Raw genomic sequence first — 13411 nt, forward strand, 5'->3', positions numbered from 1 at the left:
ATGGATGGGTAGGTGGATGGATGGATGGATGGATGGATGGATGGATGGATGGATGGGTGGATGGGTGGGTGGGTGGATGGGTGGATGGGTGGGTGGGTGGATGGGTGGATGGATGGGTGGATGAAACTGAAGGGCTTTCAGTTCACTCCTTGCAGGTCAGGATGAGTACAAGCTGTTGAGTCCCCCCAGTGTGTCCTCCTCGTATTTGTGGTTAGCTTTCTTCATAGGACCACCGTAAACTCTGGGGTCCATCCCGTCGGGGTCCATAGAACATTCTATCCATTCAGTTCACCTCAAACACCTCCCCTGCATTCCTGCAAGGCCTGTGCGTCCGTCGGGGGAACTGGCCTTCGCCCCTGTGCCGGGCCAGCCCATTCCCTCTGCTTCCACGCGGGGAGGGACCCACCACCACCCAGGGCTTCCCTGACCTAGAGGAGCCGAGGACTCGCGTGGTTGCACATGCGGGTGGCCTGAGGTGCGGGTGGCCCAAGATGCGGGTGGCCCCGAGGTGGGCGCCTACCTGTTGTAGGTGTGGGCCGCAGGCCCCGGGCCAGCTGCTGGGGTGGCCGCCCCGGCCTTGCACCCTCTCCGCCAGGTCTCTGCGCCTCTGGTGCGGCCTGTTTGCCTGCCCGACCCCGCGGGACTGGCTGGGCTCCCCACTGCTCCCCTGGTCTGTGCGGCCTCCGTCCCGCAGCCCCCGCCAGCGGGAAGCCCCCCGGGAGCCGCCCAACCATGTGGCTGCTGCTGGTGGCAGCGACGAGGTGGCCGGACACGGGCCTGGAGGGCGCTGGGCCGCAGGCTCCCCGGCCGCCTGCTGCGGGACCCCAGGATTTGCCAGGTCACTCCTGCCCCAGGTGGTATCTTCCTCTCCCTGCTGGGATGTCACAGCGTCACTGCGAACCGTGATTCCAAAACCACTGCGGTGGAAGTTGCTACTACTCTCCTGTGCACCCCCCGGCCGGGGGGGGAGGGTGAATGCCATTTCACACCTTTGCACACACATGGAGCATCGGCACGTCCTGGGCTCAGGCCTATGGAGCAAATTTAATCATTCTTGGTTTTTTATTTATTTTTGTTTTTTATTTTATCTCTCTTTTTTTAAAGATTTCATTTATTTTAATAAATATTAATTTATTATTATATATTAAATATTTATTATTATTATTATTATTAATATTTATTTTAATAAATGAAATCTTAAGAGAGAGAGGCAGGGAGTGGTTCTTGAAACGCAGGTGTCTACCATGCCACGTCTACACGTACTGATCCTGGGTCCCATTCCGGACCTCCCGAGTCCCAATCTCAGCTCGGGTCCCAGTAATCTGCATTAAGCACCTGGGGAGACTGAGTAGCTTGCGGTCCTGGAACACAGGGGTCCTGCCTTCTTGGTTTATAGAAGTTAAAACGAAACCACTGGAGAAATGAGGAATCTGAAGAAAGCTGCTTTTTCAAAAGACACAGGAAACGAGCACATGAAGGGCGTCACGGGGGCACAACGTGACCGTTTGTAAGAAGCGTGACTTTTTTTCTTTTTTTTTTAACGTCTTCCAGAAATGTTATCAAGGCACAGTCGCTGCAGCCTTTAATGCACATTGGGGTTAATTCCGGGACTTCCCTTGTCACTCAGGACTTGACAGTGTAATAGTTATTTGTGTCACCAGACCTTTTAGGGTGGAAGGTTTCGTACATTAGTAACTGTTAAAGATCTTATTGCAGAAATTACTGTCATGATTACGGAAGTCCTGATTTGACACGTTGATCATAATATGTTTCTGCCGTGGTCACGAGGGTTTCTGCGATTCAAGCAGCTCGGTAAAGCCTATAAAGGATGGCTTCAGTTGCTCTGGAGTTACATGGCCCTTAGAGGGAATCCTACTAAAATTCCTTTTGAAGCCCTTTTTTTAATTAATTAATTAATTTTTTTATTTTTATTTTTATTTTTATTTTTTATTTTTAGTGTTTAGTGTTTTAGAAAAGATAGAAAATCGGGCAGTCCCGGGTGGCTCAGCGGTTTAGCGCCGCCTTTGACCCAAGGCGTGACCCCGGGGTCCCGGGATCGAGTCCGGCGTCGGGCTCCCTGCATGGAGCCTGCTTCTCCCTCTGCCTGGGTCTCTGCCTCTCTCTCTCTCTCTGTCTCTCATGAATAAATAAATAAAATCTTAAAAAAAAAAAAAAACAAGAAAGACACTTGATATTGCTAAGTACTGACCTCTAGAGTGCTGTCTATGGTCAAAGTGTCCCTTGGCCCAACCTGCTGAGAGTGCAGACGTGGTCCCATTAATGTCTACGCCCCGTTCTGCATCCCACGACCCTATAGGTTAGGAGCCCGGGTCTCCAGGCCCTCCGAGTCCCCAGTGCCATGTCCCACGTTCTCAGGCCCACGTTTGTCCTTGACCATCTGTTCCTGCTCCCCTGCCTGTAATCCATGGATAATAAACATTTAAATACACAGTCGGCGATGGTGAGGAACAGAGTGCTCTGCTTTACCGCGTCTTTCTCAGGAGTGGTTTTGTTTAAAAAGGACCAGTGCACAATTCCTTCTTTTAGAGGTGTGGAGGTTTTCATATGTCAACCAGCTGTAACCTTTTGAAGGTTTAATGAAATCAGCAAACATAATCCAACACACGAGAGCAGATATGAATCAAGTCTATTATTGTTGAACAAATGGCATTAATTTCCAGTGCACATGTGGACCTGAGTTTTAAAATATTTGTTTGAAAAATGTCAAGCTGCTCATTGTTTTAGAATATTTGAGCAGCTTGCCAGCATACTCTTTTTACACCGTTGTACTGAAAGGTTACAGTGTTCACATATTTACTCTTCAACTTTGAAAATCCTTCCAGTGGCATGGGTAGCGGGGAAATACCTCAAATTCCCCCTTTGAAAGGCTTGCATTTCCTGGAGGGTAGAGAAGGTTCTCCTCCGCTCTCAGAGGTAGACTTAGGCCGCGGGACTCCCTTCATGCAGCAGGGCGTGCTGTCCTGTCCCCCGTGGAGAGGTTGCGAACTGGATGGGGCAAGCAGTGGAGGAGCCGCCGCCTCCCACCAGCCTCCGCCCCCAGGGAAGGGAGAAGGGGCAGGTGCTGAGTCCTCCAAGGACCAGGGGTTGGGGATGCGCTCCTCCCTCCTGGAGGTCCTGGTTGCAGCTCAGGGGTCATTTTGGGGCGGGGGCTGGTGGTGGAGCCCAGAGGTCTCCAAAGTGGGCATGGGGAGATCCATGAGGATGTTGGGAAGAAACACAAAACTTGGATTTATCTCATTTTAAATTTCTGTTGTTGGGGACGTTTCATGATGCACTTTGTCGGTGTTGCAAAGCATGTTTTTGAAAATATGATACACCTAATTACTTCGTACACACACCGTACATAGATCCGCTTCAGGACTCTCTGTTCCGCTGATGTTGGCTGAGACCTTTAAGAAAGATTGACAAGTTTATCTAAAAAATAGAAACTATCTAATCAGAAAAATCGGTTTAAGCAGAACAGTGCGTTCCATGAATGATTTGATTGAGCATGTTTGTTTGTTTGTTTTCTCAAGATGAAAGGGTACCCAGCAGCGTGGTTATTTTTTGCGCTTCTATCCAATTTAGCACCTCTTTTAAGATTTGGAATCGAAGGAACTTACAATAGATTTCTGGAAGATACTTGGTTGTAATCGTACCACATTCCATTTCTTACTAAAACCTGAGACACAGCCGTCCTCGTTAACTTGTCTGCTTGTCCCCATCGTGTCCTGCTGCTCCGTGTCGATTCTTCCTTAGCTGGTTTCTCCGTGCTCCCAACTGTCCTCTGCTTGAGAAGGGTCTCTGCGTTGTTAGTTTGCTTTCCTTTTCTCCTAAATTTGCTCTCAGCTCCTCACTTCGCGACACTGATTTGTGGTCTCGGTGGCTTGCAGCGGCCCGCGGCTGCGCCCTTCCTCACTACGAGGCCTGGGGGCGCGCTGAGCAGCCTGCTGCTACCCTGGGGTCCCCTCGGGGCGACCTCCCCTGCTCATAGTTTTCCAATTGTGAAAAGGTTTATCTTTGCCTATTTGGCCTGGTTATCCAACTCCTTCCTTTTCCATTGGATCCCATCATCGGTGTTCTCTTCCCCAATTTTTCCTGGTATGTAGATTATTTTTTCAAAAAACAGAAAACAAAAAAAGATCCTTACCTTCAGGTTCCCTTCCACAGGACTTCTATGGCAATTATATATTTGCATGACTTTCGTTTCCAAAGCAAAATTGTTCGATGACTCTCCACGATCAGAAAAGTCATTCTAGAAAAATTCACATTTTAGTTTACTACATTAAATATTTCCGGGGACTTCTAGATATAATGTGTTGCATTTTACTACTTGAAAGGGAATTATTATCATCATTTCCAGATGGATCTGTTTATGAGCATTTGGTAATTTCTTTGGTTTCCCACATCAGCCTGCCGTCGTCATTCCTACATTCAAATCAAACCAATATTTCTGGCCCCCTAGGTTATTTCCTAAGTGCAGTTTCCTGATTGTTCTCTGCTTAATGCGCTCAGGTTATTGTGAAGGAAGGCTTAAGCGCCCACTCTTGCTGACCGGGGGTCTTGTGGCAGCTCTTCCCCTTGGCCGGGGTTCTGTCTCCCGCGTCTTCACCTGGCCAGCTCTTACCATTCAGGTTCCAGCACAAACCTTCCTTTCTTGGAGACGCCTTTTGCTGGCCACTGAGCCCCTTACCACTCTCTGACACGTGGCTGGATTTTATTTTCTCCCAGTGTATGTCACTGTCTGGAGTTCTCTTTGTTTACGTGGTCATCGCCTGTCTTCCACCTCGAATGTAAGTTCAGAAGAACAAAGACTTCGTCAAACTTCTTGCTCTATTCCCAGCACATCCATGGTGCGGCATCTCACACATAGCGGGTTGACAAATGCTTGCTGAAGGCATGGGAAACACCATGTAAATAAGGTTTAACAGGTTTCTCTAGAATATATATGCTGGTATAGCGCTTGCCAAATATATTTGTCTAAGGATGGATAGATAGACAGTCGCAGAACACAGACTGGGCGGGGTATGGTGACCTACTGCAAGTGTACAAGGACATGAGGATGGCAGGTACATGATTTGCTTTTTAGCTGTATAGTAATATTCCCTATTCTTTTAAGACTACATCATAGAATAGGCTTAAAGGAGAATGAAGATGAGTTCTAAGAGGTACAGAAAACCCCTCCCTCCTGTAGGGATTAAGAACAAATCACCCCAAGGTGTGCCACCAGAGCATACAGGTTATTTTGAGCTGAAAACAATCAAGGCCCAAAAGACACAGGGAGACACTCTCCCTAACTACCTAAAAGGATTCGGAGGACCTGCTCCATGAAACGAGCTATCACCGTAAACAACTGTATTATAACAGGAACCGGGGGTCATAGACAGGGAGAAATTTAGCAGTCTGTTTGTTCAAATTCCTCCTTACGTCTCATTTTTTCAAGTGGCCCAGCAGACATTTGTTTACCAAGCACTCACTTTTTTATCTTCCTGTGAATAGCTTTCCTTCCCTTTGAAGTCCCAGACCCCTACCCCCTTCTCCTTAGTTCAGAAAAACATTTATACCTGATTTTGCCTGCTGTCTTTGGAACCTTTCATGTTTATATGGATCCCCCGACTATATGTAATTGTGCTTTTTTTCCCCTCTTAATCCATCTTATACAAGGCAATTCTTAGACCAGCCAGAAGAACCTTGAATGGTAGAGCAAAATTTTCCTCCTCCTCAACACTCCCCTGTCCCCTTCTCTGTAGGTCCCTAACTTCTTGCCATCCAGTGCAACTCACCCTTTTAGAGTTGGTTTTGGAGCCAAGCCAGGTCAAAGGTGAGCTGCTCTCATGTCTGATTATCTATATTAGTTTGACTTTAGAGCTGATTTTTTAAATAATTATTTGTAACCATGGAAGCAGAGCTCATTTCTTTTGACATACATGGCACGAGCCATAACAAAACTGTGCAGAAAGAATTCCTGAGGCTATTTTCCTAAGGAGAAGCCCGTGGGCAGGGCAGGTGCTTATTGCTTCAAGGCCTGTTGGATACAGAAGGCAAAATGGAAGACAGTCCTGTATTTCTGTTTTATTGCCTTTATTTTGGTTTTCAGGTTGTTGACTATTTCACTGATAGTGCGATAATGTGAATATATAAAGTAAAAATAAATAAATTATGGTGCTAGGGTGCAGTGCCATTAAGCTTTACAGCCACGGGTAGTGAAGCAGGAGTAAATGAATCTGTGTGCTCATTTTCTGCTCAACGTTATTGTTTAATCTGTAGGGAACAAGCTGGAATTGATCATTCCAAATGCCGTGCCTGCATGGACAAATCCACAGAAGCCTCCATATGTATAACCAGGGTGGTTGTGGGTTTTATTTTCTCGTAGAGAATCGCTAACTTATATTTCACATTTTGGGCCGAACACTGGATATGGTTTGTTTTTATGTTTGCTTTTTCAAGAATGACAAATTCACCTTATGATAATGCATTCTGTAGATTGAAATCATAAGCCCATTTTTTACCTTTATTGTCTGTTTTCTGATTTTATCTGTTGAGAGTGGAGGAAGTTTTGCACCATGTTTAATAATTTGTTTAATCATTTTGCCTTGCATTCATTAATAAGATTGGTCTGTAATTTACTTTATTGTGCTACCCTTGTCTTGTTTTGGTCCCAAGATAATACCTTGATAAATGAGTTGGCTTAGTTTGAAGATTTTCTATTCCTTCATATTGAGTAAAATTTACCTGTAAAATCTCTTGAGTCTGGAGATGTGTGTGTGTGTGTGTGTGTGTGTGTGTGTGTGTGTAGAGACTACTTTCTGATTCCTGATTGAATTTCTTAGTGTTTATTGAGATTTTCAGGCTTTCTTATTTCTTCTTGAGTCAGTTTTGGTAATTGTTTTTCCCTAGAAAATTAGTCCTTTGATCACCCTAAGCATAATTTAAAAAAATTGTTATATAGTTTTTCCATAAAATTAATTTAATATAGAATGGCATTTTTATTGTTGATTTCGGTGACATTTTTAGCACGGTACTTCATATGTTTTGGAATTTGGGTTTGCTGACTCACTTTGAGTAGGATGGTTTAAAATTCAATCTGTATTATTGTTTGTATTGTGTTCCTTCCCTTTGGGCTCACTGTTCTCTCTCTGGAGGTTTTGTGATTGCTTTCACCTGGCCTGCAACGCTGCCAGTCCAGAACCAGGTTTTATTATGTTGTATCAGCCACTCTTGCCAATGGTGATAACGAGGATCACATATTCTGTTACAAAGCCAGTGGGTGGCTTGATTCAATGCCTGGTTCTGATCATGTCTTTGTCGGTATCTCCTCCATAGGCTCAGACTTTTTCTAAAGCTATACCTTTTGGCATGTTTTTTCTGTTTGTTTTCAGCTTTCTCCCACAAGCCCAACCCCTCTTGCTTGCTTTCACACAGTTAACTTGGCGTAGGTCCCCCTATCTCCAGTGAAGCAATTTTAGGTTCTCTGCCTATAGGAACAGAATGCCCAGAAGTCAGTGCTGGCTCCTAGATCTAAAGTCAGGGGGACTTTAGACCCACTCACTGCCTTGTGATTCTAATCCATTTCTAGTCCACAGAGATGTTTATCTGTTTTCTAGAAGTCAAACTACAGACTTTTAGTTTTTCACTTTTTATAACTCATCTCTAATTGCCACATGTTTGAACAGACCAGGTGCATGAAAGTGTGAATTTGCTGTACCCTGTTGATCACAAGTCCCATAATTAACTTTTAAGCTTTACTTATTTCCGGTTCTAATTTTTTGTCCATAGCTCTGTATAGTTCTGACCTTCGAAACATGCATTAAAAGTTAATCTTTCTTTAATGTACTCATTGTTTACACTCCTCACTGAGAGAAAGGGAGTTACATTATACAGTAGTTGAGAGTAAACTTCTTTAATGGGTTTATGTGATTAGAATTGTAAAGGTCAAAGCAATTAAGTAGAAATTTGTTTTAATTGTGCATTGATCACAAAAACTAATATTTTTTTTTTAAGGGACTGAACTAGCTTGATTCTGAATTTTATTATTAAACAGAAACAAATCCAAGTTGATTTATTGATTATTGAATTTCAAGTCTTGTGAGAAATATGTGTGAAGGAAATAAAAAGATCTCTGCCATTAGGAGAGATTATGATATTTCTCAGCTGAGGCGTGAGGATGGGAGGCATGTTCCTTCCTTCTCCCCAGTAGAAGTGCACGAGTAGGTATTGGAGGCTTTTCTGCACCTATCTCCTCTTCCCAGCCTACTGCCACCAGGGACTGGATTCTTTGGTGAATTACCAACCAAGAGAGCCACTTTTTCTAAGAATGATACCATATAAATTGGGTTTTCTGATGACAATAAAGCATATAAATAAATGCTAAGATGGATTAGGAAACTAGATAGACTGAGCATTCATTGGGTGCCAGGCAATGCATTACGTCCTTTCCTTGCAACTGTTGTTATTGCCAATATCAACACTATTGGCAGTTGTTAACTGTCCATTTTTAGACGCATGGAAATGGAAGCCCGGAGAACCCAAGCAGCTTGCTGAAAGTTCCTCGTAAGTGGGAGAAGTAGACTTCAAATCCTGGCCTGTCTGCCTCTAAAGCCCGTGATTGTTAACTACTCTTGCAAGAAGAGGGCAAAGACAAGATTGAAACATGCCCTACCTTATTGAGGTTTCCGGAAGGAAAAGAGGGACTTAAAATTCATCAATTGTTAAGAGTGTAGACTTGAAAGAGATGAAACAGCACTGTTTGACAGGCCATTTACTTTTTCCCTTGATCTTTAAACAATGCTACACTTAAATTTGTCTACAACAGCATAAAATTGATATCTGCCCTTTATCATCCACTCCCTATTCCTGACGATCTTCATAACTTCTCCACAGAGATTATGTTCTAATGTGATGTCAGGATATGCTTTTTTTTTTTCTTCCTGGCTTAAGCTTCTCATTTTTACATGAAACATGCCAGACTTTGATGTGTTGTCTGAGACTCTGTTCTGGACTCTCTCCCTTTGTTCCAGGTCCTCCTATGGAGAGAGCCTTTGTGACCAGTCTTGCCAGCTCTAGAAAAGCAATTGACAGTGGGATCATTCATTAGATTAGCCGTTGCCTGGACAAAACTCACCTCAGGCGCATGGGAAGCGTTAGTTCAAATACCTGAATTCATTTTCACCGGCACTACCTGGTTACCTAGTAACTGCAGAGTTATTTAGGGAAAGCTGTGTGTTTTGTGATTGCTTGAGCTGTAACTTTTTTTCCCTTTGCAACCTATTATTGAAATGAAAATGTAACTTAGCTATTTCGTGGTGTACAAATGTTTTCAAATAGGGTAAGTTCATGCTGTTTTAAATTAGACTCACCAAACAACATTTTTAGAATATTTGTCATATTTCTAAATAACATGTGCTTGTGATTGATGCTCCCTTTAACTCGAGCTAGCGGCCCATAGTCCCCTAAACCTGTGCCTGCTAAAGCAGTGTGTACAGTCTACTATACTCTCCAACCCCCCAAATGAGTCTTTCCTAGAGAGAACCGTTTGCAGTGTTTGAGGTTATCTTAAAGTTATCATGGTGTAACCGCTACCACAATGGCCATCGTGGAAGGAGTCCACGCTTTGTGCACGCTTTGTGCCCAGTGACTATGACAGTGATGAAGGTATCACATCATCTCATTTCATTCTCACAACACATTTTAAAGTCGGGTTTGTGTTAAATATTCCCACCTTACAGATAGAGAAACACGGCTTAGAGAGGTTAAATAACTTGCCCGTGTCAAGCTCATAGAGATAAATTATTGAAAAAACTCTTTAGACTATGTGTGGGCAAAAAGTAGCAGATTCATTTTCAGCATGGTCAAGTAAAAGGTAATACATCAGAGAAAAGCAATCAAAAGTCGTTTCTGCATTGTTTTTTTATGAAGCAGGTGGAGGGATAGAATGGAAATGACCCTTAGCTCTGAGTGGGAAGCCCTGAGTTCTGTTTTTGGGCCCTGCCAGTTGGGCAGATCACTCCTCTGTGTAAAAACAAACCATTGGCCATAATTTCCTAAGGTCATTCTAGTGTAGGAGGCTGAAAAGGAATCCGGAATCATCGTAGGTTTCCTAGCTTTTGTTTTTCTATGCAATTAAGGAAAATAAGCAAATTCTGGGAAATATCAGAAAGGCTGTTATAGGGATCCCTGGGTGGCGCAGCGGTTTAGCGCCTGCCTTTGGCCCAGGGCGTGATCCTGGAGACCCGGGATCGAATCCCACGTCGGGATCCCAGTGCATGGAGCCTGCTTCTCCCTCTGCCTATGTCTCTGCCTCTCTTTCTCTCTCTCTCTCTCTCTATCATAAATAAATAAAAATTAAAAAAAAAAGAAAGGCTGTTATAGTTTCTATGTAGCACACAAAAAAAGTCATGTTACCTATGTACATATCCTTAGTTGGATTGTTACAGCTCCAAAATCCAATGGAATTGGGGAGCGTTCAAAAAAAACCATCAAAATGGCATGATGAGACAATTATAATGGGTGTCGCCGTCTTCACTCTACAAAGAAAAAAATTGTTAGAAATGTCTACAAAGTCATGATTTCTATCTATTATGTACTGGAGAAGGTACTCTTAGGGCAGATAAAGGGAAGTACGTACGGGGATGATGAACTCACTGAATTTTCCACCCATAGATACAAAAAATAAAGATAACTTTGAGAACATTTACACAGATGAAGACATGACAATCCATCATGGATTACCCAAGGAAACTGCAAGCTGTGGAGTCCACCCCTAAAGGTTGATACTGACGGTGATTGTAATTATTACGCCTCCCACAGTATGCCCCTAGGCTCCAGTGGCAGTTGATGCAGCACGGGCCCAATTCGAGAAGGCAAATTTTAAGTCACAGAAAGTTCTTTTTAGTATAATGATAAATATTAACTAGTAATACAAGTTTAAAATTTTATTCTGGTGTCAATTGAAGGAAAAACATTGTAATAGAAGTTTATAGGAGAAAAAATACTGGTATCACAAGAAGTCATTAACAATTCTCACTGAATAGTGGCCAAGATAAGCCCATTTGTCCTTGAGGATCGTGAGAGCTAATGGTGCTTTTGGACATCGTGTGTCTGGCTCACTCCCACCTCGGGTCAGGTATCCGTTCTTTGCCTGACAGATGTTCCTTCTGCTTGAGCACTGCAGAGCTTACTCCGCTGCAGACTCCTGTTCCCTTGTTGAACGGCTTAGATTTATTCTTCTACTGAGCTGAAATCTATCTGCATACCCTCTGCCTGCTGGCCTGGTTATGCCTTCTGAGCAAGTTCACTTCTCCTACAGATGAAGTGTCCAGCCCCTAGAAGTCCTCTCTTTTCCAGGGTAACATGCAGTTGCTCTTCAAACAATGCTATTTCCAGACACTGTAAAATCCTGACAGCGCCTCTCCAACCACAGGCTGTTTTCTGGAAGGTCTCTGTAGGTATCTCGGTGACAAAAAAAAAAAAAAAAGAAAGAAAGAAAGAAAAAGAAAAAGGGAAGAAAAAAGTATTTGATTAATTAAAGTGGGACTCTTACTTCACACAATAAGAATTCATATTTCTGTCAACAGATTCTACAATTTTATTAATAATTTCCATAGCTGAGACACACTGTTCACTCACTATGCTTAGACCACCTGAGTTTTCTGATTATTCCCAGTTGAGCGGCCATCGGCCCACCATCTCGCAGTGCAGTGTACACGTTCATATTTATCCCCGCTGAATTATCTTGTTGGCTAGAAGTTATCATTTCTGCTTCAAGATGGTATTTCAGAGCCTCGCTTATTTGGTCCAACATATTGATGATTCATCCTATAGTTTTATCATCTTAAAATTGGGGAGTATGTCTCTAAGGTATTGAAGGAAATATTGTGTGCGATTGGACCAGGGCTGACTTAATGTAAACAAGTCCTAATACTTATAACGAGTATAATTTGATGAGAACCATACTTTGTATTTCTTTTAATCTTGCTCTAGTTTTATAGTCTGTTAAAATATACTGTTTGTGCTGATAAAATAGAAGTTAAGTTAGTAAACGTTTGTTTTTATTAGTATTTTTGCTTCTTTAGAAAATGCACAATTAAGGGGAAAGAGTCCCCTTTCCTCCCTCCCTCCCCCTTTCTTTCTCCTTTCCTTTCCTTCTTTCCTTTCCCAAGATATATGATTAATTATTCCAAGCACATGGCTACAACCAACATGTAATTGATGAGAATATAATCTCATGACAAGTCAAAATATTTAGGAGAACACGGGTAACCTTATAAGTGTTGACATTAAAAAAATCTAAGTCTGCAGTGCAACAATAATGTCACAATATGCATTGAGAATTCTTTTATCATGATGTTCTTTCATTTCAATTAATTGTGTTTTGGAGAGAAAATGCTATAGCGTTCATTATCCTTTGTGGTCTCTGTTATGCTCTGAAAATCACCTTGTATTCTCATTACGGGGTTTGCTTTGTTTTGTTTTTTTAATAGTCGTTCCTTGTGAGCTCTGAGTCCCTCGGGCCCATTTTTATCCCTCTCTGTCCTCCAGGTCTGCAGTTACCAAACATTTTGACATGAGGCTGCTTCTACTCCTTATCCTTGAAGTTCCCTTTTAAGAGGGCAAAGGATAATTTCCTATGCTGTGCAGAGCATAACCACGTTTCGAGTTAGTTTGGACCAAGAAGAAATCACTTTCAGACTATTTGTTTTGATTCATGGTGCATAAACATTATGAGGTTAATGAACTTTTTGGCCTTCAGTGACTTTCGAGTCTTGTGAGATGAAAATGATTACTTCTCTTTTTCATATACATGTGTTATTTGACTGTGAATAGTGAAGTTGACTTTCAATCTATTATATTTTAAATGAAAAGGAAGAGTTTTTCCTTTTGGGTAAACATACACAACATACACTTTTCTCTGGCTCTCATAACATTTCCAGTTAAGAAAACTACTCTGTTTTTTTTTTTTTCTGAACATGAAAATTCCAATAAAAAATAAGACTGCATCAGGGTTAATGGGCAAAAAGGTATTCTTTTGCACAAAGGTATTTACAAGAAAATAAAACGTTCAGTATTTCCCCCCCACCTAAAACCATGTATACCAGTGGAAATTGGGCATGTTCCTAGAGTCTGAACACAGAGATTATTAACTAAAATGATCTGGCTGAGGGTACGTGACTCAAATATGATGAGAAGAGTAAAGACCCAGAAGCACTGTGTTTGAACAGTTAGCTTGCTGCCTCTACAGACAGGGAATCTTTCAAAGTAAGCGTGGTTTCTCAACACCCTGTCCTAAAGCTAAAAATAAGATCGTTGAAAAGTCCTCTATTAGTAATAGGGTATCTGTGACATTATTTGACTCTTTTATCTTATTATCTTTTAAAGATTAGATTTTATGTATTTATTCCTGAGAGACACAGAG

General features: G+C 42.4%; 1 protein-coding gene across 5 annotated transcripts in view; it reads left to right on the plus strand.

The window, feature by feature from the left end:
• CPQ (carboxypeptidase Q) overlaps positions 1–13411 on the plus strand; it is a 339320-nt gene that overhangs the window by 170363 nt on the left and 155546 nt on the right. The gene's annotated exons all lie outside the window — the stretch shown is intronic.

The sequence above is a fragment of the Canis lupus genome, chromosome 29 (genome assembly GCF_011100685.1).
Source record: "Canis lupus familiaris isolate Mischka breed German Shepherd chromosome 29, alternate assembly UU_Cfam_GSD_1.0, whole genome shotgun sequence".
In the NCBI taxonomy this organism is placed as follows: domain Eukaryota; kingdom Metazoa; phylum Chordata; class Mammalia; order Carnivora; family Canidae; genus Canis; species Canis lupus.